The 24,407-nt window shown below is 42.0% G+C and overlaps 1 protein-coding gene across 2 annotated transcripts in view; it reads right to left on the reverse strand.

The window, feature by feature from the left end:
* The window catches only part of SNAP25 (synaptosome associated protein 25), an 81,639-nt gene extending 58,419 nt beyond the window's left edge, over positions 1–23,220 (reverse strand). Inside the window, exon 1 of one of the 2 annotated variants that reach the window (XM_090286055.1) lies at positions 23,067–23,220. The gene's annotated coding sequence lies outside the window, so the exon portion shown is untranslated. The remainder of the gene's footprint in view (positions 1–23,066) is intronic. The other variant, XM_090286054.1, reaches the window with a different exon arrangement.
* Positions 23,221–24,407: the final 1,187 nt, after the last annotated feature.

The raw sequence follows: 24,407 nt of genomic DNA on the forward strand, positions 1-24,407 counted from the left end.
TTGGTTGGGATATGGCCTGGGCTTTGGAATTTTTATAAGACCTTAAGGGATTCTGATGTGCTGACAAATTTTGGAAACCACTGATCTACATTCTTAAGAGCTACACAGTTAAGAAGGTCACGAGGGGCCGCTGCAATCAGGTGGCCTACTCCTGAGCTATGGCTCCCTCTCTGTGATCACAGTGCAGTGGCTCCTTCTGGAACAACTCTCCTTGCCAATAGGCCACGTTTACTCTCGCATTTACTTCCTTGGACCTCTTTGGTGGGAAACTCTAATATGCTGGTTAGGTGGACCCAATCCTAACCTCCTTTGACATTGATTAAATGAATATTCAGATGTAACCTTCGTAGAACCAAACTCAAATGGAGTCACTTATGTCAGGGACAAAATGGAGATAGTCAACACAGGCACATAAAGGAAACTTAACCTAATCTTATGGGAGTTTACAGCTCTTCTAAGAAATAAGCAGAAGGCAGCATCCAATTCTCAAATTCCAAGTCTGTTCATGTCACTTCTGAACTTCCTTGTTCCCCTGACTCAACTACTCTGATCCAAATAGGGAAAAAGACCACTAAGCAACCAATCAGATGAAACCCCCCCAAAACTTCTGTATTTATCCCATTAAAAAAAAATCCCTTAGTCTGTAAGCAACTCTGAACTCTGCTCCCATAGCCTTAAGTTTCCTAACTTGCAAGTTGAACACCTTGCAGAGCACTCATCTTTCCGCTTTGTTTTTCTCAGTATGCAGAACTTGGGTTTTGACACCTTCCAGCACGCAATGAATTTATTCCTGAGAAGCTGTGTGAATTGAACACCCATAAATAAATTCCTCTTTTCAGTGTGTAGTGGGAGCTGTCTATTTAAAGGTGTTTTGAAGATAACCTGTGGGCAATGAAAAGTTCCTCCTGTAACAGGCCTCCCATGTTAGCTCATTGAATTTATTTTTAAAAATTTAGGCCCAATGCTTTCTTGCAGCAGGGCATTTTACTAGTCTGGTCATCCCCCCTCCCTCACTCAGGAAGGTCATGACTACGATAATGGATGCTGGAGGTGCCCTTCCCAGACCCCTGTTATGCTGTACTGGCAGGTGCACCGATTCCCCAGAGTCTGAGCTTCCTATGGTTCACAGTTTATACCTGTGACTTCTGAGACCTGCTCTTGGTTGATAGGGGCCATCTCCTTTGAGATGCCTGAGTTTACACGCCTGTGCACTCCAGGCTGGCCACTGACAGAATGATAGAGGGCTACCTTCTTGCGTCAAGGCAGGACAAACTGTGATGCAGCTTACACTCTGGAGCGCTCCGTGGGATCAGGCTGAGGCTGGCCCCCATCCTTGCTGGGCTTTTCCTCTGCCCCTTCCTACCTTGGTCACATTTTTATAGGCTGACCTGGGAATCCTTCCTCACCAAATCCCTTGCACACGAATTCTACTGCAACCAGGGAACCCGACTTACGTCACCTTAGGGTTCTCTGGTGGCCCTGCCTGATGCTGCTCAACCCTGTCTAGCTGGGAGCCCCTAAGTCAGTCATGTCATCACTCCTGGTCTAAATTTCTTCATCCGTACCCAAACTTGGAAACTGCAATTATCTCCTACTGGGCCCCCCTGTTTCCACTCTTGCTCCACCACAATTCAGAGTGACCTCGTGAAATGATAAAAGTATATCATGTCAATCCTCTTCTGAACACTCCTCCCAGTGCTCGTCAAACAAAAGCCAGACTCTCCAGGGCACGGCTGATTTGATCCTCCCTAACCCTCAGCCTCATTTCACACCACCTTTCTTTTGCCCACTTCCCTCCAATAACATGGCCCACTGTGGTTCTGCAAACACACCAACCATTCTCCCTTGGCCCCTTCTCATCAGGAGCTTACCTGTCATCTCCCCAGAGGCCTTCTCTGACCCTGTCTCTTGTTACCATCTCACTTTATATTAATCTCCTTTTTAGCCTCATCCTCATCTGATACGGTGCTTGTCCATCTATTGGTTTGTTTGATGTCTGTCTCCTCCCACTAAAATGTAATCTCTACAAGAGGAGTTCTTGCCTAACGAGTTCATTACTGTTTCCCTAGTGCCTAGAGCAGTGCTAAGCCTGTCCCCCTGATTTCACCCCACTGTCAACCTGCTCCCTTGAGGTCTGTCCCAGTCCCTGTCTTTCTGGCCAAGGCCTTCGCTGCTCTTTTTGGCTCACAGCAGCTCCGCTTTGGCAGGGCTCTGTATGCTGAGGGCCCCCCAGCCCACACGGGCCTCCTTTGAGCTGGGTGGGTAGCCCCGGCCCTCCTGCTCGGCTCTGTGAAAGCTCAGTGAGGCCTTAGGGCATCCCCATTACCCCCAGCAGCTTCTTCCCAGCTGTGATTCTATAGCTCCTGTCAGGGACCCCCAAAGCATGCAGTGATCGCTGGCTCCACACAGTGATGAAGCCATTCACCTCACTCCCGGGATGCTAACTGCAAACACTGGAAGTCGATTGCTCTAGAGGCCCCTGCCTGTTCTTCCAGGGCTCTGCGGGCCTCAGCTCTTCTGGAACGATGATTGTGGATTGAGGCAATCAGGTCAGAAAAATGCCTGCGGGCTCCAACTCAGGCTGGCAGGGCGGGTCTGCAAACAGCACAATTACCCAGTTCAGGAGGGGGCCCAGCCGCTGAGAAATGGTCACTCAGAGGTCTCTGACTATGTGCTGTGGATCCAGGCGCCCTCTGGGGTCAGAGCATGCACAGAGCTGAAGGAAGCACAACTGGGCTTGCCCCACGTGGGTGGCAGGTACTCAAGCCCTGTGCGTTCAGTGATGAGTTTATGTTATGTGAAAAGATCATGAAATTCTACACATGTACTTAAGGTCCCCAGTTAGTAGCTTTTAAGACAATCAAAAGGGAGGTTACCTGGGGTGGGCCTGACCTAATCAGGTGAAAGTCCTGAAAAGCAGGCCCTGGCCCTTCCTGCAAAAATAAGGGGGCCACGTGGCTAAGAACTGAAGGTGGTCCCTGGCTGACAGTCAGCCAGGAAATGGCCCTCCCCGTCCTTCCATGCAAGGAAATAAACTCTGCCAACAACCTGAATGAGCTTGGAAAGGGATCTCAGGGTCTAAATGAGAAAGCAGCCCAGCTGATGCCTAGAGGGCAGCCTGTGAGACCCAGCCCAGAGCCCTGTCACATTATGCCCAGACTCATGACACAAGGAAATTGTGAGATAATAAATGAGTGTTGCTCTAGCCACTAGATGTGCAGTAATCTTGTTGTATAGCAATAAGCAGGGAATACGCCTGGCTTCCAGAAAGGCCCCTGTGGGTTCCCGGTGCTGCCACTCCCAAACCAGAGCTTCTATCTCCCTTGTCTCCCTCTGCTCCTCTAATTTTTGTTATTGTTGGGGTAGCATGGGGCTCTACTCAACAAGCACTAATGTTACAAAGTCACACAGTGTCCTTACTTGCGAGTGAGGGGTTTGAGTGAAGGCTTCCCAACATTTCTTGCAGCATGACATTCCATGACTCCAGGATGCAACCCCACACAAGGGGCCACAGGGATGACATGGCACACGGAGTAGAACAAAGCACCTAGAGTTGGGATCTAAGATGGAGTTCAAAACTAGGTCTGAGTGACAGAAGGCCCCTACTCTTTTTTCTCCATTAAAACACTTCGGATTTTGTCAATGGTCTATTTGGTCTCATGGTATAAAACTCACACTCACTGAGCTTTTCCAGGGCATTTTCCATCCAAGATTCAGCCCCATTCTTTTAGTTCTTTCAATTCCAGATTTATTTTCTCTTTTGTCCTGGGAGGGCTGGAGAGAATTAGCGGCTCACCAATGGCATCAAAGCACCAGAGATGCTACTGGCCCTAATGCTCTATTGATATTGCTTTCCAAAATGATAGTATGATTCCCATGGAGTCAGGTATATTCTCTCTAAAATGGAGCTATACAGCATTGTGATGCATCCCACTCACTGACTTTTTATATATGTGTGTTTTTGTCACCTGTAAGTTGAAGTTGGGTGTTTACTGTTGTGGTGTCCTGAGACCGTGCGAGCTACTGCCTCCCTCCCTCTCTTCCACTGGCAGGCCAGAACCAATCATTCCTTCTCTTGGGCCTCATCCTGTGTCCTCTTATTTTTAAAATATTAACAACAGTAAATTGGGACTTACATTTTGGCCTGATGCTTAAAAAAAAACCCTTGGGGTCTATTAGCTTTGGGCTCACAGGTTTTGAAATCAGCCCTAAAGTCACAAGATGCCACAAAGAGATGGTTCCCTGATTCCTTCAGTAGGAAACCAGAGGCAGCAGGACCTGCCAAAGCACCTGGCAGATGCTGGCTGAAGGAGCACAGGTCACAGGTGCGTGTGTGCCGGAAGATGTTTAGGGACCCAGAGATTCAAAGATGTAATGAACTTGGGGAAAGTGGTCACAGTGCCCAGGTACACGGGTCTGGAGGATGTGAGGGACAAACCCCTGCCCTGAGAGAGTGTTTGGAACACCAAGGGGACAGAAGTTAATTCCCTGGATCCAATCAGAGAACCCTAAATATAGGAACAAGGGAGGCAGAGAGGAGGAAGATTCTGGGAAATGGTGGTGCAGGGATGGTGATTACAGTGGGTGGGAATTAGTCTTGATGATGGATCTGCATAAGAATCAGCTTTGCTGTTTCCAAGCTGAAGGACTTAAGGTAATTTATTTAACCTCCCTGCATCTTAGTTTTCTCAGCTATAAAATGAAACTAACAATATCTGGCAGGTTGTCACGGGAATCAAATGAAATAATTGATGCAAAAACCTTAGCTTACTTCCTGGCACGCGGGTGCTGAATATATGCTACCCAGTAGGAAGCCCAATGAGTATGTGTTGAGCATATGCTGACATATGAATGCACCAAAGCTGGAGACAGCCGTGGCGCTGCTTGGAGTTACAGGAGATGGCAGTTTGCAAGATGTAGCAGCCATTCAAGAAGCTTTACCTCCATCTTGACTCTGACATTTCCTGTACATTGAGGGCCTCTATGGCAAGCACCTACCAATCACTGCCTTAGGAATTTCTTCAGTGTCAGAAGTAGGCTTGGTCTTACACAGGGCTGCATGCAAGTTTACACCTCTTAGCCACTGAAGGGTGAGAGCGGGTGCACAAATAGCCTGGATTGCCTGCCCTTGGGGTGAGGGAATTCAGGATTGCGCCCCAGCAGGGGGTTATCTGCTCACTAATGCCCTCTGTATTGGCTTCTTTCCCATCTCATCTAGCTTCCTTGCTTCCCTACCAATGCTTCCTAAGATCACCTCTCAGATAAAACATAAGCATTCATCCTTCTCTTGGGGTCTGCCTCTGGGAGGACCCAACCTAAGACAGCTTTCCAACTAAAGAATTTAGAAGTCTGCATTTGTTTGTTTGTTTGTTTGCTTTTGTGCTCTGGGAGCTCAGTAAGCTGATGCTGGTGAAGGAGTGAACAGTTCTTCTGCACAGGGTTTGACCTTAAGAGGTCTGAGCTCTGATATTTGAAGTGAGTTAAGAAAATATAAAGCCAGAACTCAGAATGCCCTTTGGAAGTGCCTGACCAGACGATGAGGTGAGTCAGACATCCCTTGCTAATCTATGCAATGGCTAAGACAAGGCTCTGGTGGGCCTGCTGTGGGGCCCCAGGGCAGGTGCCTGGCTTGTTTTCCATGACGCAGCAGCACAGTTGAAAAGCCTTCAGGGTTTTTTCCACTGCTTCCTCCCTTGGGTTCCCATTTCCAAAGTGATCATTGGGCAGAGGGCTGGCAGAGAATTGTTTCTGCCATTATCGGGAGCTCTTGCAATTAGAGGACAAAGCAGGGTTTGCTTAAACAGTGGACATTTCTGGAAGGACAGAGAAAAAACTTCAAATATATTTGCCGCCACCAAGACATGGCCAAGTGAAATTTCATATAAAGAAATATCATCACAAAAACAATAGGAAGCTGGTGGATTTTTACCCCAGGTTTGAATCCACAATGGCTTACTTGCCCTCAGAGTTCAAAGAAAAAAACTTCCCTTTGCCTCTACTTTGAATTTACCAGACATTTGGGTCCATGATTGCTTAGTTTACAGAGATGCAGTGAGATATTCCTCTTGACCCAAAGATACCTTAAACTTAAACCCTAGGTTTCAAGTGTGGCTGGAAAAGATATTAGAAGGTCTATCACAGCAGGGTAATAAAAAATCATGCCTAAGTTCCCTGGGTTGTGAAACTTAGTGGAAGTTATGCAGCTCAGATGGACAGCCAGTGCCTAGTCCCCAGCTCGTGGTACATGGCGGGGCTTTCTCTGACTTAAACTTCCAAGATTGGTGGGGGCTCTGGAAGATTTCTTTTTTGCAAAAATGGCCCTAATAATTCCTAATCTTGGGTATTCATAATCTTGGGTAGCCCCTTCCACACTGACTATGTGCTTGGCCATGTGATCTACTTTGGCCAATGGGACAATAGCAAATGTGGCCTAAATAGACTTGAAATGAGCTTATGCACTGGGGCTTGCCCTCTCTTGCTGTTTTTGGATGGCAAGAGATATGCAGTCTAATCACTCCTGTCATCCCAGCCAAAAGCAAGCACCAACCACCATTCATGGACCACGAAGACCCTAGCCAATCTACTAACTGACTGAAGAACCACTTACTTAATCCACAGAACCATGAGCAATAAGAAATTGAATAGTTGCTATTCAAACCACCAAGTTTTGGTTGTTATACAACCAAAAACGCCTGCATCAGGATTTCCCAGCTATTACTGCTGTCTAGATGACATGTAGATCCAGTACTTCCTCCATTCCTCTGACTTCCTTCTCCCTAACCCCTAAAGGGCTGAAGGAGGACTCAAAAGCTGATGCATGACCAGTAGAAATCTCAGATGTCTTCATATCACTTCACAGTTGTTGCAGGTACCTCAAAATATTGTTATTAGACTCACCACCAAATACTGTTATTTAATGCTTTAATTAAAATATAATATATTACTGTATCACAAATGTAAAAAGTATTTTGATAACCATATTTCAGTAGAATTGGTTTCCTATGAACTCCTATGCATTTTACTTTATACATTAAAAATATCACTCTGAAAAGGAATCCATAGTCTTTACCAAACTGCCATCAGGGCCAATGAAAAAAAGCAAAAAGTTAATTATATTCAGATTAAAAAATAACTTGGCTGATCTATTTAGTGCATATTTGCCCAATTTAGCTCTCAAAATATTGATATAACTTATCAAGACAACTGTAGGAAAAATTGTGGCAAAATAACCCATAAAAATTCTAGTCATATCTGATTATGGCAGATCACCAAGAATGTCATCACTTTGGCAGGCAACAGAAACAATGTCAAATGCCTGTAAGGGCTAGGAAGATAATAAAAATGTGTAGATTAGACCACATATATAAAGACATATAACGTTAGGTTCTGGGGCAAACTGGAAAGGAAATACCCTGCCTTAGAGCATTCGGATTTAATATACTTGCACTGGCCAAATAAAACAAGTTTGTGGCTAGTATTAAGCCTAGAAGTCATTAGTTTTTATCCATGAATTAAGACCAAAATTGTACATCTGGTCAACTTTCATCCTTGAACTGGTTCTGCCATTGAATAAGAAGGCACTCATTTCTGGGACAGTCAAATTCCTTATCCTCCAGTTTTTATATCTGCAAAATGGTTATGGCTACTTTAGCATCTTCCTGTCCAGGGCTGTCATGAAGTTTAAAATTAGAACACAGTGGGGAAAAAATGTGGAAAAAAACCCCACAAGTGTCATTAAACAGATGCAAGGCTGAATCATTACGATTGTTAAGTAACCTGATAAAAATTCAGTCTCTGTATATGACATGTTTTTTTTTGTTTTGTTTTGTTTTTAAATCATCAGCTTATTGATTCCAAAAGAGGCACCTCAATAATGATTAAGGCATCCTTGCCTGCTTCACCCAGAGGCCAACTCTGATCTATTTGGTCAGAATTGTTAGTAGAGCTAGGAAGAGAAAAAACACAAAGGGAACACTCATGTGACACTCAAGCCCTAATGTGGAAGACTAATTTCTAATTTAATAATGCAAAAAGCTTTATTCAGGAAACCAAAGTTGAAACAAGCTCAAACAAATAAAACAAACAAAAAAAGAAAAAACAGACTCCTGAAAGGCTAGAGAGAAGGTACTAAAGCAGGTGGAATGAGAATATGACCTTGAACCTGGATTATCTGGTCCGGGAAAAAGATCTTTGGTTTTACTTCCCTCTTGCATCCCATCATTTAATCAGAGGCCAGCCCTTCATGTTTACTTTCTCACTGTATTGGAGATGACTCAGCTTTCTACTGGATCTTTTTGGTGATTGATGGAAAGGTGGTCTCTAGTCAATGAATGCAGAGGCAGAAGGTTCTCCCTTTCTTTCTCCCTCCTCACCTTACTCCTTTCCCTACCCCTTATTGTCTCTACGGGCATTTGTGGCAAATTCAATATTGCTGGGGCAAGGGCTTACACTAATATTTTCTCCCACTGGGCCACATATATTCTTATGAAGTCCACATGGCACACGGCCTATGTAGCTATAGAAGGACCTAGAAGCATGAATTGTAGGCTTAAAGAGAAATTCACCATCTAATTAACTATCCTGTGCTAGAACCCTTGGTTTGGCTCTCATTTTTGAGTTCCAAAGCCTTGCAGAGGTCATAAGTGGCCCAGTTCATCAGGGGCACTTATGAATATAACAAGGTCATACTAAAAGGCAAAGTGAGCCAAAAAAGAAAAAGTTGGACCTGAGGACCAGAACCCTTCATTTCTGCCACTGTGAGCTGTTTGGATTTAATGCAGTCACTTTCTCTCACTGTGCCCTGAAGCTATAAGTGCTCCAGGTTTTGAAATCTGAGAGGCAAATGAGAAGATAATGGAAAAGCATATCTATATTATTTAAACCAAGGTACAATTTATTTTTATTGCTGATAAATGATGGAATCAAATGCTAAGGTTCTAATAAAGGTATAGAGTGGGAAATCAAAATCATTGAGCTTTCAGATGATTTGTCTCTGCTCAAATGCCACTTCTCAGAGAAGCGTTCTCCCATGACCCTCTCTAAATTAGCACTCTACCCTCTTGAAGTCATCACTCCATCCCACTCTCCTGCATCATTTTATTTATAGTATTGTCTGTCATTCTCCACTAAGATGTAAACTCTATGACAGCAGGACTTTATCAGTTTTGTTCTCTGCTTATTTCCATTGCTTAGAACAGTGCCTAGCATATAGTAGAGGAAAATAAATATTTGGTAAATAAATAAATTATAATAAAAAGTCAGAAAAGTTTGAGCCCAGAAAGATGCGAAACAGCCACACTTCACTTTGATTAAGTTATTCTATGTTCTTGAGGGCAAGTTAGTTTCTTCTTCTAAGGCAGCAGATGTTTTGTCTGTGTTTGTTATCCATCCTAAGCTTTTAAAGCAAAGAAGGAAGGATGACTTATTACGCATGCCTTGAACCTGGATCTTCCTTCAATAGGATTGTGTGGTGTCAGCATGTAAAATATACTCTTCCATGACACTCCACACCCATTATTTATTGGTGTAAGCTGGGCACCCAGTCCAGCTGGACCAATCAGAGTCCTCCTCTGAGATTTTTGAGCATGTGGTATGGACAAAAAATGGCAGTTCTTTTTTCATAGTGGATGTGTTGAAAGTAAAAATTGGGTGTTCATTTTTCTGATAAGTGGAGGTAAGAACTGACTTTTTAAGAAGAGAAGTGAAGTCAGTGCAATGAAAGAAATAGGGTTCAGGTGGCAGAGAGAAGGCCTCAGCCATGTTTCAACACTGGGCTTGAGTGTTTCTGAATTCCAGCTACCTCTCTGTCTTTCCATTGCTTTGACTATTTGACATCTATTCATATGTTTGAGCCAATCAATCTTCATTTTTGCCTAGACCACTTATATTGGGGTTTTTGTCATGTACAAAATCCAAATAGACATAAGTAACATGGCTAACTTTCTCAGGAAGTTCTGCCTGACAGCCCAGAATTATAGGGATGTTTGTACCCTACTTTTATAAATATTGGGTCACCATTGGAGGCCAAAGGCTTCTGAGGGTAACAACAGACTGGGAGGTTTCCTGACTAGAGTGTGGACCTGTGCTGGAGAGAAAATTTGGAAGACATGGAAGCAGAAGTGGCAAGGCAGCACAAGGCAGCAGAAAGAGCACTGAACTGTGAGTCAGCAGCCCTGGCTGCAATGCTCACCCGGTGACTTTGGCAAGTACTTTATTTCTGGGTCTAGTTATTTGTCATTTAAAAAGAATGCCATTTGGAAGGTCTATTTGAGCAACCCAAATCTATGATTCAGCATGAGAACCCAGCAGAAAAGAAGGGTGATGTGAGCTATTAGGGCCAGTTGGTGCTTTGATCCAGGGAAGAAAACAAGAAATTGCAAGGATGAATGAAAAAGGTCCACGTGCCTTCTTTGCACCCAGAGGAGAAGCAATAAAAACTGCTTTGTCTTTTTCACAGTGGGTACTTTTCCTCGCTGGTATCCTTCAGAGGCTGCAGGCTGGGACTTTAGAAAGAAGGAAGGGCTGTTTTATCATTTGGTGAAATTTTAAATTTTGAAAAAAACATAACAAAGGAGCCCCCTGTCCCCCTCCTAAAACCCCCACCCTCATTCTGTAGACTCTCACTTTCTTCATCCTTCAACTCCTTCTGATAAACAATAGCATCTTTATTACTAACTCAGAAAGGTGAATAGAGGCTTCTATCCAGTGGCCCAGGACAATTTCTCTCTCTCCAAGTACCTACTCACAGCTTTTGCAAGGCAGAGAACAGTGGCAACACCACATTCTCATCAGACCCAGTTTAAGATCAATGGGGACAGTTGAGGGAGCTACAAAGATCTCTAGGACACTGGTTCTTGAACTTGAGCATGCACCAAAATCAGCTGGAGGCAATGAAAACACAGAACACTCTGGCCCCACACCTATTGTTTCAGATTCAGTAGGTGAGCGTATGGGAGTAGGGGTGGGGTGGGTAAGAAATGCATTTCTAATAAACTCTTGGGTGATGCTAATGCTGCTGGTCCCAACACCACATTTAAGAATGTGTTTTAGAATAAGGTGCCACTGATTGTGGGAGGGCATTAGAACTGCATTTGGGATCTTAAATTCAAACTCAAGGTCTTTCTCTTCTTAGCTGTGTGAAACTATGAGGAACCATTTTGTCCCTCTCAAAGACTCGCCAATTTCAACCTGTACCTTAAGTTGGGGACCTCTACTCTTTGGGAAGAGCAGTTTTGGGAAGATAGCTTCAACCATTCCCTCTACCACTTCCTTTATTTGTCCCTCCCACCCCAAATGAAGTGCTCTGTGAGATGGGACTAGTCAGTGAGCAAGCATAGTTCAGCCCTCCACTTGGCTTTTTCTCTGGGATCTGCCTGTTCAAAGTAAGCTGACATTTACCGTTCCCCCAAGTCCCACACATCCTGAGGCAGGTTCTGCACCTCAGGGAGGATGGTGGAGGACGGAGGTAAGACCTAAGATGTTCTAGCTGTCCTGTCTGACTACACATATCTCTGCAGCCTTTTCCCCTTTGGTGGTCCCAATGTCTAGGCATGGAGTATAATTAGGAGTAAGAGGAGTAAGTTGATTCTTGCTACTGGCCATTTTTTTCCCCCCAATCAGGCTTTAACTAAAAGACTGATATTTTCATCACTAACCCCTGTCCTTGTATCAGTTGGTTCATGGAGGGGGTAATGGTGGCAATTATCTCTTGGAATCTTTGGTAGAACCTTGACTAAACAGTATAATCTCCAGTCAAGTGTGGAAAATAACAACCACCACTTAGGAGGTTGCTGTACAAATTAAATATAACACTATCCACAATAGATAGTAATATAATAACTAGCACTTAGTAGATGCTCAAAGGTGCTCTCTTGTCTTGTAGTCCTGGATTTGTAGGAAATATCCCAGAAACAGAATCTGAGGTCATTGCTGCATACAGGGTTGCTTTGGAAGCTTTTAGCAACTATGAAGGGAAATCATTCTGTGCATGGCTTAGGACTATACATTTTTCAGTTCATATAGCTACCTAATGCAGGTTTTTTATTTATTGGTTTATAAATAAAGCTAAAGATTTTAAATGCAGTGATGCATGTAAGAATCTTGCACTCGAGGCTGGCTGTGAGAAAGTCTGTGTTTGCACCTCTCTGCCTTCATATTGTGTGCACATACAAGAACACACATGCACACACACGATATTTAATAAAAAACTGGAGCCTGCCAACAAAAAAACCTTAACAGAAAGCTGAATACAAAATAAAGCCAACAGATGTAGCTTTAATAATGGTTCACTAAATAGCTTACAGCAAATTTCTTTTTCTTAAGCTAAAGAATAGCAGGAAATTTTGCACATCATCTCTTTTAACTCCTTAAGAGCCTTAAAAACTCTTCAGCAAGAGGGGTTCAGCGTTTAGTTAAACAATAATCAAACTTCTTTGGTCTCCAAATGTTATCCTGAGAGCCACTAGGCCACTCCCAGAGATGCTATTCAAAAGCATTTCAAAAATCCTCCCTCAAATAGAAAAATCAGGGACTATTGACACATTTTCCCATTTTAGCATGCATGTTGCTCAAGCTGAAAAAAAAAAAAGTGATACCAAGATCTGTTGTTTCTTAAAGCAAACTTAACATCATAAAGAGAAAATGAAGCATATGGCCCTCACATAACCTGAAATAAAGAACATTGGAAATCTGGCATGGCAAACGGCAGATGATGAAACATGATAACAACAGTCCCTTCCTCTCTCCCAGAATGGTGGAGGTAACAGTACTTCACTAGCAATTGCTCATTTAGGTCTCATAATAACCATATGACATTTGCATGGCTATTACTACTTTCTTTTTACAGATTTGAAAGCTAAGGCTCAGTCCAGGTTAGGTAAGTTGATCAGGCCTATGTAGTTGAAATGGCAGCGATGGGTTAAGCATGCAGGCATCTGGCTCTCAATCTAGGGCTCAATGAGCTTCTCTGTGTACTTAGTTTCTCCTGGTCACTCATATTATCATATCTGACCTGACTTTTTAGCCCAGATGACTTTTGCCATCTCATGTTCTACACATTAGGAGCATACCGCCTATTAGAAGATCTTAATGGATTGTGTACAACTCACTGAAAAACTCGTGGGGTAGTGGGAAAAAACATGGACTTTATAGTCAGAAGGGCAAGCATTCCAACTGTTTAAAGGTTGCCATGAAAATTAAATGAGATACTGTATGCCAAGGCTATAGTGGGGCACCATAAACATTCAATAAGCTAGTTACTGTTTTCCTTGTGGTCATCAAATAATACCTTCATTCTCAGCTGAGAAAGCAGGGTGCAGAATAACTGACCAGTGGTTTTAGACTTGGTTCAAGAGAAGGACCAGGATAAAGAAATGCAAAATTCAATGTTCACTGGTGATTCTTTTTTTAAGGATAAATGGGTCTATAAAGAAACTATTTATATATATATATATATATTAAAGGTCAGAGAAGGAAAACTCTGACTCCAAAAAACCTCCGCTGCCTTGCGGCATACCTCTTCAGGGGAAAGGCTAAGGGAGTAAACCCCGACAGAAAATCCGGAGCCGGAGTCCCTAAGGCGGTTTGACGTTGTAGTCAACACCGGCAACTCCTGCGGCGCACCTGAAGCCAAGCTGTATTGACTCCGTCTTTCCCTTGGACCCTTCAGCTGCGAAGAGAGGGGGGGTCTGCTGCATGGGCAACAGCAGACCCTCCATATCACCCTGCCCAGGCTCTGTAGCTTCAGCTTCACTGGAGAGGACACTCCAGCGTCATCGCAAGATGTCGATTCAACACGGGAGGAGACAGATACCGTGTCACTCCCGAGTCGGACTGCACAGCCATTCTCGGCGGTGCAGATGGACTCTTAAGAAGCTACACCATCGTCTCTCGAGACGGACGGCTGCCAACGATATATTATAAAGGTAAATGGAACTGATTCACCACATCACAGCTAGGTTTGTTTTTATCTCTTAGGCAAGAAGCATTGGATGTTTTTTAAGAAGTTAGAGATTGATGTGTTTGGAGGACACTTTCTAGGAAACCAAATCAACATGGAGAGTTTGTATATACCATGTCAACAATTCTAACGGAGCAGTAGTAAATATGTGACCCTGAAAGCAAGAGTTGGCCTAAGCCACACGTCTATTACCCTGGTGACTATATGTTTCAATGGATGCATGGCATCAAAAATATCATTTTTCATCTTAGTGAAAAGTAAAGAATTTTAACTGTGTATTTCATATATGCTAAAGAGTTTGGTTTTACATGTGAAATTTACTTTAATCACTCAAAGGCAATGGCTTTTCATCTCTAAATATAAACCTATTTTTAGCAATACGTTTTTTGGAATATCTTCTAATTCTTTATTAGCATTTTCACCCCTGACTCACAGCTGATACAGCAGCAGGTCAGAAAATAAATTATTTGTCAAAGTTTGGCAGCTAGCTGGGGTGAACCAAAGTCTTCTTTGGGACATAATCTTATGGCAACATTTAGGTGAGTTGTTCTTATCATAATTTTTGATCAATAATAGGAGGAATGACAGTGGTAGATTTTTTTTCTCTGCAAAGAGGTAGCTGATATCCCCAATCACTCATTTATTTCCTACATACCTGGTGTGTGACAGGCATTGTTACAGATACTGAGGGATTCCAAGATGGTTAAGATATTGCCCTCACTCTCAAAGACTTCCAAGTTCCATTAGGGAAAAGAAATGCATAAGTATATAATTACAAAGCAATGTGATAAATCTTACAAGGGAGATGAGAGCATTGCTCATTGACGAGAAGATGGGGGACTAACACCAAGGTTGAGGGACTGATCCTAAATCCTTGAATCCTGTTTAATGGTAGGAAGTGGATTGGTTTGGAAGGTACTGTCATACAAAATAAGCTGCTATTTCTTTCTCTGTTACTCTGTTCTTGCTCATGAATTTGAGTTGGGACTAGGTTTTTTGGTCTAGTAAGCACCATGTTTCTCAAAGCTTGACATGTTTTCCCTATGAGTGATAGGAAACGGTCATATAGGAAGAGGTCCCAATAGACTGGGATACTGAAATATAAATAAATATTTGAGGAAAATTTTAATGAAGTCATAGTGAATTGCCATGTGAAGAGACAAATTTACACAAGGGTCTAACTGGAATGTTTACTAAGCTTTTTGATAGCTAAGGCTGTTTCTTAATATATATTCTGTTTGTAATGTAGCAATCTGTCTGTGAATACTGACCACTCAGTAGAAACTTCAATAAATTGCACATTTTGGATAGAGAACCAAGTTGTTTTTTAAGTTGATTTAATGTCTTAGATTCAAAAAGGGATCCCATGTGAAATATGTATTCTAAAATAATTATACCTCAAAAGGGGATACCCAGAAAAATGCACTGAGGGCAAAAACATGAGTATTTTATTTATTGCTCTATTTTCAGTAACCAGTATGTTTTTATGGTATATGACAGATGCTCAATAAATATTTGTTGAATGAATTAATTAATGAAGAGTGCCATAATAATAGGTGATTTATGTTTGAGGAAGACAGGGATAGTCATCTTGGAATTAGAAAAAGTGGATACATTCAACAAATTCTCAGGCTTAAGTCAGGAACACTATCTTGATTTTGAGTGTTACAGTGAAGTTATAAAAAACTTTCCTATTAAAAGGAAAATTCACTCTATTGCACTACTGCCTATTGAAATTGCTTGTCAGTGTTTTTTCCTACAGGGCTTATTGGTATTTCCCATTGCTTTCTGTTTATCAATGGAGAAGTCACAGTGTGATTTACCTATAGCTAGCTGTCAGACCAACCTCGGACTGATTGCAGGGAAATATAAAAAATATACTGTTTTGCAATTTTTCAGTCAATATTCTTTGAAACTGTACAAAAGATGTATAGAAGAAAGGAGATCAGCAATTTGGTCTGAGATTTGACATGGGAAAGGAGTTCTGTCTAACTTGCAAGACTCTCAATGCTCAACTGAGAGATTTCTCTACAATAGGAATGAGGCAGGAGAGCAGGTTGACTCTGGCCTCCAGGGGCACTTAAGAGACTTTCATTTTCTTATATGCTGTCATCAGTAAAGGGCAGAAGCACTAATTCAAAGCATACTGGCCTGAAAGGTCATCTCCCAAGTTCAAAATCTTTGACTAGTTTGGACACAAGAAGTGATGGGGAAGCTGAGACCAGATGGTCATTTTGTAGAACCTACTATTTTAGCAAGAAACAAACCTTATTCTTCAAGTATAAAATGGACCACCTTGGAAGGCAAAATGAGGTGAGTCAGCAGAAAGTGCATAGTCTCAATTTAAGACATGAGAATTGGGCATCTTTGGGTAATAGAAACCAAATCAATTTAATAACAACAAAACATAAACACAAAAGAAAAGATGAGTGAATTATTTTAGTTTTCCCTTCACTGCATCAGAATTCAGCTTTTATTAGCTAAGAGGATCAAATATATTTTTATCCAGACCAAAGAAAACAATCCATAAAGCTAGTGCAGCTGTCATTCAGCATCAGTCTGCTGCAGGCATGGTAATTCACTTTGAGTTTCTCTAGAATGGTTGTTAAGCATATAAAATGAAACTTTAAAGGAAAATCCTTTAAACAGAATTTCCCCCCATCATTTTGGGGATACAGATTTGTTCTTAGCATCAGTTAATCACCAGTGATGGCTAACCTCTGTGAGGCAGCAGTAAGAAAATATTACCATCTCATATTATACTATCATGCTTTACTTTAGGAAAGATACTAAGATTTGCAATGGAAATGGGGTTGTAGCAACAAAACATGACTTTTCTGAAACACGTGAATTCACATGTGACTATGAATTCAATTAATACCGTACACCAGTTGCTAGCCTCTGAATTTTGAAACTCGTAGGCTTTAAAACTTCCTTCTCTCCTCATCCTTTGTCCGTAAAGCTGTTTTGAAATGTTATCTTACCACGCACACCCCATACTCCAGATTTGATTTGTTTTTGAGCTGGCTACTAATATCATATGATTCAGGTCATATGGAAATGTTACTTTTTAAGTACTTAAGAGCTCACAGATTCTATAAAAGCTTCTGTTTTTTCCTAAAGTGACAGGAAGAAAAAGGAGTGAGGAAATAGCAGCTAATAGACTACTTTAATTCAAACTTAAAATAGCTATAGGAGATTATCAAAAAGGGGTCTAGAAATGAATAAAAATAGTTAACTAATTGAAAAAAGAATGATAAAAAGTTTAGGCAGGTTGTAATAACAGTCAGTGCCAGACAGCAATTAAATCTGACTGGGAAGGATGGGAGATCCCCAAAGCAATGATGACTCAGATCAGGGCTTTGGGGAAAAACACCGGACTTTAAAAGTCAGACCGGAAGAGCTTCAGAAAGATGATAGTAGCCAAACAGTTCCTTAGGGGAAAAAGAGAGAAAAAGAGATTGGAGGAAGAGGGAAGCTATGAATGTAATTAATCTTATGATAGGAGAGGGGGTCTGGTCGTCACTAAGCAAGCATTAAGGCAGCCGGCTGAGACCATCAGACCACGGGACCCAGAGCTATTACCCAGGGATTTCAGCACCGGTATCATTGACTTCTGAATGGCAGGAATACTGGGAAACATCAGTCCAGTTCTGTCATTCCACAGATGAAGAAACTGAGTTCCACAGTGCTTGAGTGACTTACTTAAACATGGTGTGATTCCAGAACAAGAAATTACAAGTAGTTGCATCAGGGCTAAAATCAGGTCTCCTGACTCCTGGTCTGCATCTTTTGCTATCATTCTTTGCTGCCCAACTGAGGGGAAAAAGATATTGCAAAAAAAAAAGTACATTCTCTGTGCCTCCTTTGGCCATTATGAAAATTGTGGATGGTGTAAGAGGTACCATAGTGTGTAGCGAAGAGCTTAGCCCCTGGAGTCAGAGTGGTCACATTTAAATCCTCGCTCTGCTCTGTGAGGTTAGGTAAGTTGCCTAGTCTTTCTCTGCCACAGCTTCTCTATTCATAAAGTGAAAATAATAACAGTGCCCTGGCTACAAGGCTGTTATGAGGACTCAGTGAGCTAGTACAGGTAAAAGCTTTCAGAATTAGGGCTCACTCTTCTCCTTCACAGTCCTATTCTGATTAATCACTGTTTTGGATATCTCTGTTTTTCTAAATCAGATTTATGGCTCACTAAATATTATCTAATATTATACATAAACTCATACAACTATGGTTGGCATCACTCATTTAGAAATCAGAAACCTCATAGACTTCTGTATTGGGTAAAGTGCTTTGATATCTTGTGAAAAAAAGTATGTAGAAATGAGTAGCTATGATCATTACAGCAATAATAGCAATTTGGAAGAGTTCATAATGTAGCTGGAGTTCTCTGGAAATTTCTCTTAAGTCTCTTTCCTCCTATAAGACTGATTTTTAAGAAACTCCACTCATCATGTCCTGGTTCTTCATTGCTATGTCACAGCTCCTCCTTCCCTCTTAAGTAATATTTATTTGGAAAGCCCTTTGCACTCAGTGTAATACCTACCAGTCTGACCTCTTCCTGTAGCTTCAAATGGCACTACCTCCATATTTCGCCCAGGGAGTTAGCTTGAAAATCAAAACGTTAGCCTAAGGATGTCTCTTCTGCCAGCATTATGGTAAAGAACAGATGAGAATAGTCCCCTGACACTTCAGAGCCAGAACGATTTACGACTGTAATTGCCATTTCTTCCTCCACACAAAGCCATCGACTATTTCAGTTCAGCAGGTCCATCAGCATTTGAATTTTAAAGCTCTGCTATGAGAATAAAAGATTAAAAAGGAAGTGGGTATAGTTTAGACCTCAAGATAGCCCTTAAGTGAGGGTAATCAACAAACGTCAGCAAGAGCAGTAGGAAAACAAATAGGACATAATGTCCATTTCACCTCAGTCTTCCAAAATTTTACTATAGTATCTTTTTTTTTTCTTTTTTCCAGTTTTAGCCACTTGGGGCTGGTTCTTTGTATCATGTTGTCTGAAACATGCACAGAAACACAAGTACATATTTCTAATCCATCCAGTCAGTGTATTTGACAATGCAAGCTGCTCAGAAGGTGCAAGAAAGTGTTATGCTTAATTATTATTCAAGTCTATGTTCTGGGTGCCTCTCATCACCAAATTCCTGACCTGCTTTTCCTTCTCTCTGGTAGGTGCTCATATTGAATAATTTGTTTTAATTAGTGATGAAAAAATTGAAACTTACAATTAACTTATGGGTATAATTTATAAGTCTATCTGTATACTAAAGAGTGATCCTAAAAGATGCTTAAATGAGGGTTCATTCTTTTTAAAAATTAATAATTCCTTATGGTACTGATTGCTTCCCTCTATTTCTGGATAAATGCAAATTTAATCCACTCTGTCAATAACAATTCCTAGATATTATAAAGGACCTATATCAGCTTCCACTCAGAAATCAATGTTAGAGAATGAAGTACCAAGTGCGCAGTTTGGTATTCAAGGCCTTCCACAGAAGGCTCCAACTCTTCATTCCAGCATATTCCCCTACACTAGCTTCACATTCCACTCAAATGGATGGGTACTTTTAGGATTTTCTGACCATGACTTGGGCTTGCCTGACTTTAGTTCTGCCTATGCTATAATTTTTATTTAGCAGACCTCCCCCTTCCTCTCTACTCTTCAAAAGCTAGCTCAAGTTCTGCCTCCTCTCTCAGATCATACTAGTCCACTGTCCTCAGAATTTCTATTCCTTAGTTTTGGTCACACTTACTTGGCAAGTAATTATATACTCCCTCATTATTTTTCCTCTGTTTTAATGCATTTTCATTCTGATATTATTTATTAATTTTTATTATTTCGTGTTTCATTAAGATTACTAATGCTAAATGTATTGAGGTCAAAGACCATATAAGCATGAGACTTTATATCCTCCATGGGGTTCATTTATATATCTGGTGCTCACTGATTGATCAATTTCTTCCTATCAGGTTGGTCCCTGCTGACAAAGGATGACATGGCAGAAACATATCTAGCACTGAGGCTGTAAACACCAATTTTCTCATCTTTATAGCATTGTAAAGTAATTCCATAATGTGGGGAAAATAGTTTATTCATAATACATCATCTAAAAAGTAGATTTATCTATTTTATCCTTCATGCCTCCTCTCTCAACTTATTTCTCAAATTATCTCTCATTTCTGCTAATCATCAAAACCTACATGTTCTGTTGAAGGCCAGTTGCTATAGGAAGAGATGCTACTGGCAGAAACATCAGTCTTCTCATTGCTAACCATCACTTCAGGGTTAAGTCTCAGAGCTTAGAAATGTCTTTAGACAAACTAATTAAGGGACAGTTTGTATTGTGTTTTGCATGTGGAGTTGTGCATGTTTAACAAAGCAAAAATAAAATTGTGAATTCTTCAGAGATTTTACCATGAGAGGTTAAGGAGATGATTGGTCTGTATTCTGGGTGCCAAGATGGTAATGCAGAAAATGCCAGTGAGCAAACAGGCGGGTACCATCGGAGGGCATGCGGGAGTGTGTCCTGGCTCATCCCTATGCCCATCTGCTCCTGCCCCTTCTCTCTGCATTGCCCTGAATTTTTAAAACTTAAAACTTAAAGCAGGAAATCTCTTGATTTTTTTACCTGAAGCTTGTCAATAATGTAAATGTTAAATTCATGTTTCAATTACGTTTTTCTTTAACTTCTCAGTAAGCTGTTCTAGAACTGTCTCCATAATTGTGTACATCGCCACTTCCTCCCAGATCTGTGTCCTTTGCCAGCTTCACTGCAGTCTTCTACCTCCACACCCCACCCTCCCCACCTCAGTCCTCCACTAGCAAACAAACCCAGCAGTAATTACTAACGTCCAAGCACGTAATTCCGGCAGCGCTAGGCTTTTTCATTTGACGCAACTACGCAGAGAGCTGTCTGGACATGCAGCATAAAGTCAAAGCCTTTTGATAACTCTTACTCATCTTTTCTCCCCTCCTCCCATCACTAAAACACAGTTGTTTATTTTATCTGTATATTGAAGAGTTATAAAACTATTCCATACCGTTAAATATTGTTGAATAATAATTTTACATCCATATATAATAACAAGTTAATATATATTTATATGGAAACACATGGTTAACCATAAAAATAAAAAACACTAGGAAGCAAATAAGTGAGAAAAAGCACCTTATTTTTATGGATAGGAAATTTTAGCATCTGTAGTATATAAATGGTTGGAGTTATAATAACTAAACACAATCCAAGACCTTATTTTGAGGCTTTTCAGGGGATCACGGTAGCATTTCTTTAATGCGTCGTATATACCCTTACATAATACACTGTTACTCTTATTTAACAATCACTCAAACAGTCCAATTTTGATCCTGGTCTTTTTATACAAATTTTATCTATAGCAAACAGCTGAAAATATCCCTCTGATGATGTGTTTACTCAGAGGCTCCAAGTCTGAGTAGAAAATGGTTAAAGTACTTATCATCACCTTAGCAAAATCCCGCAGTGCTGTAATAGAAATTGCAGTAGATCTTTAGGTCAGAGTCCAATTTCAGCCTAATATTATGGTTATTTCACCACATAACCCTGAAGGACACAGTTGGATTCTCCCAAGGAAAGCCAGTCTCAATGTTTTCAAAACCAGAAACTATCACCCGATATAAATAATATCCATAGGAAATCCTTTCCCTCACTCTGAAACCATGGCCAAAGAGGTTAAATCTATACCCTATAGGACCTGTAATATCTTTCAGAAATGGGTTTTTTTTTTTTTTTTTGGCTGTATGATTGGTTTCATGCCTAAGTATAAGGATGGGGGAGAAGGAAGAGGAAGAGAAATTCATTCTTAAAGTTGATTCTGCTTAGTGCAACTACCCTATGTTGTTATCAAATAGAAATATATAAAGAAATATATCTTTCCAATAAACAGATTGTATCAGCATCTTCCCATATCCCTCATTGATGCCCACACGAGATTTATAGAGAGATCTACTCTGTGATAAAAGCAAAAACAAACGAAACCCTTGATACCTAACTGGAGGATAAGTGAAGTTTTTTTTCAAAGTGTGTTTATTTCCTATCTAAAAAATGGGAGAAGAGGGCAACACAGAAAATTTCCTCAGCAGGATCTGAGGGGATGAGAGCAGGTAATTGCCTGCAAAGTAGTCCCTTTGGGCAGGATTAATTTTTTTCTTTCTTATCTTTTTAAAATCTACTATGTCTGCTTCATTAGGGGGTCTCTGAAAGACCCGGGTTTCAGAGAGGCAATTTGGCCTGCAGCCCTGGAACATCTAGCCCTGGCCAGGCACCTCTGCCGCAGATGCAACACTGCGGCCGGACCTCTGTCCGCGGTGCTGAAAGGGCGAAGGAGGCAGCGCGGTCCCTCGGTATTGCTGTCCAGGGTGCTGAGTACGGTCCACCGCAGTTCCCAAGGCCCGCTGACCCTCGCCAGCTCTCCACAGAACCCTCCCACCCAGCACGATCCGCCCGCCTCCCGCCAGCCCGCAGTTGACAAGGAGCAGTCGGTATAAATCCAGTCCGTGGGAGCATGGAAGCTACTGTCGATGCTGCAGCTCGGCTTCCCCGGGGCGGGAACTCCCGCTTCTCCTTTCGCCTCTCCAGCGCCCACACCCTGCTTTTCTCCCAATTCTTCCCTGGGTAATAGTGCTCTAACGTCAACAGTCATAATAATAGAGTCCGAAAGACAGGGTTTTTGTTTTTTTTTTTTTTTTTTGGTCTATGGAGAAAAAACAGCAACCTAAACATCTCCGAAGACTGCATTGCAAAATGGAAGAGAGGATCCCATTACTGTTTCAAAAGATTAAGTTATTAATTCAGTACGTATCCTTGCGCTTCCTCCCAATTGCTGTACCCGCAGCGTCCCCATTCATCCCTAACCAAGCAGCTCACCTCGAAAATACTTTATAAAGCCTCAGGCGGGAGTCTAGCCAGACGCGCGCACACGGAATACCGCACCCTAGGTGCACAAATACTTGTATTTGCTCAAGTTCACTTGGTCTGCCCAGCTGTGGTCCCCTCTGGGTATGCAGCCAGCCACTAAACCAGATCCTTGACCTGGGGCGTGGGCTCCTTACCTTGGCTTCTCCAGAGGGTGGTGTTCGTCCGGCCCCTGCAGGTTGCAAGTGTGGAGGAGACGCCGAGCAGAGAGGGAAGGAAAGACAGCGCCTGACCTCCCTAAGGTTTCGTCTTCAATGCAACCTGAGCTCTGCCCTCATCAAAGATGGCCGTCCTTTTTGACGTCAGCAGCTTTTAATAACTACCTCCTGGAGGGGCGGGGGCAGGGTATTAGGGAGAGGGCGGAGGGAGGGCAGAGGCTGGGGGTGGGAGGAGAGGAGCCGCGAGGTGCCCAGCGCTTGACTCAGCTGTCTGTCCGCTTTACTGCAAACCTTTGTATTTTAGTCTTTTATAAACACCCGAACGGGACGATTCTTGTAACTCCATTTTAACATCTAGTCTCGGACAAACACTTAACTCGCCACTGGTTTTCTGATATTGTTTTTGTATGGGTTATGCATGTATGTGTATGTATGTGTGTGTGTGTGTGATATATATGTATGAATATGATATATATGCGATTATATATTTAAAAATTTCCCCTGGTGAGTTGAGTCTTTGGATGAGTCATAGAGGGGTGGGAGGCAGAGGAGGAGTAGAAGGCGGGAGCTGGGCGGGGGGGGGCGGTGCAATTTCAACTGCAATTTTTTTTTTCTAAAGGAGAGGGCCTGAAGGGGCATCCCTGTCAACCCTCACCAGCTCCATATATGGACAGGCTACGTGGGTTGCTATTTTTATGAGTGATTTCTTCCTTTTTTATCCAAGCATCATCGAAGGCTTGGAGTTCGCATTAATGTGGTCAGTGGGAGAGACCGAGACTCGCACACGTTAGTTTAAAGTACGTCAGAGAAATAATCGCTGAGCAACATCAAATGAGTTGGGGGAAAGGGGGAGGAAAGGGTAGTTAACCCAAACAGCGTGGGTTTGCTGGAGTTCAAGGCTTAAGCGTTGAGGCCTGTTTGCGGAAGAGAAAACAGATGACGCTGTTTTTGGTTGAATTTGCAATCAGAGCCTGGATTTTTATGTTGAGTTTCTTATGAAGAGTCCATGGATGCGCGTACACTACTTATAAAACTATACAGACTTCCGGGGTGTGTGGAAAGCGAGACGCTACGAAATTCTGGTGGTTCCTTCAGTGCACAAACCTGAGTGCTGGGCGAGAGGGGCTCTGATGCTCAAAACAAGGCAAGGGCAAGAAATGCTACCTGTGTGGTCATATGACAGGTTAAAAATAATAATCATAAAGCAATAATCTTAATCTTTGTTATGCTTTAGGCGCCGGGTGGGGGGAGGGTATGCAAATGTTCCGCGGTGGCAGCCTTTCGGATGATTCACAGGTGTTTGGTAGGCTGTCGCGGGGT

The sequence above is a fragment of the Furipterus horrens genome, unplaced genomic scaffold (genome assembly GCF_987537825.1).
Source record: "Furipterus horrens unplaced genomic scaffold, mFurHor1.1.pri manual_scaffold_8, whole genome shotgun sequence".
In the NCBI taxonomy this organism is placed as follows: domain Eukaryota; kingdom Metazoa; phylum Chordata; class Mammalia; order Chiroptera; family Furipteridae; genus Furipterus; species Furipterus horrens.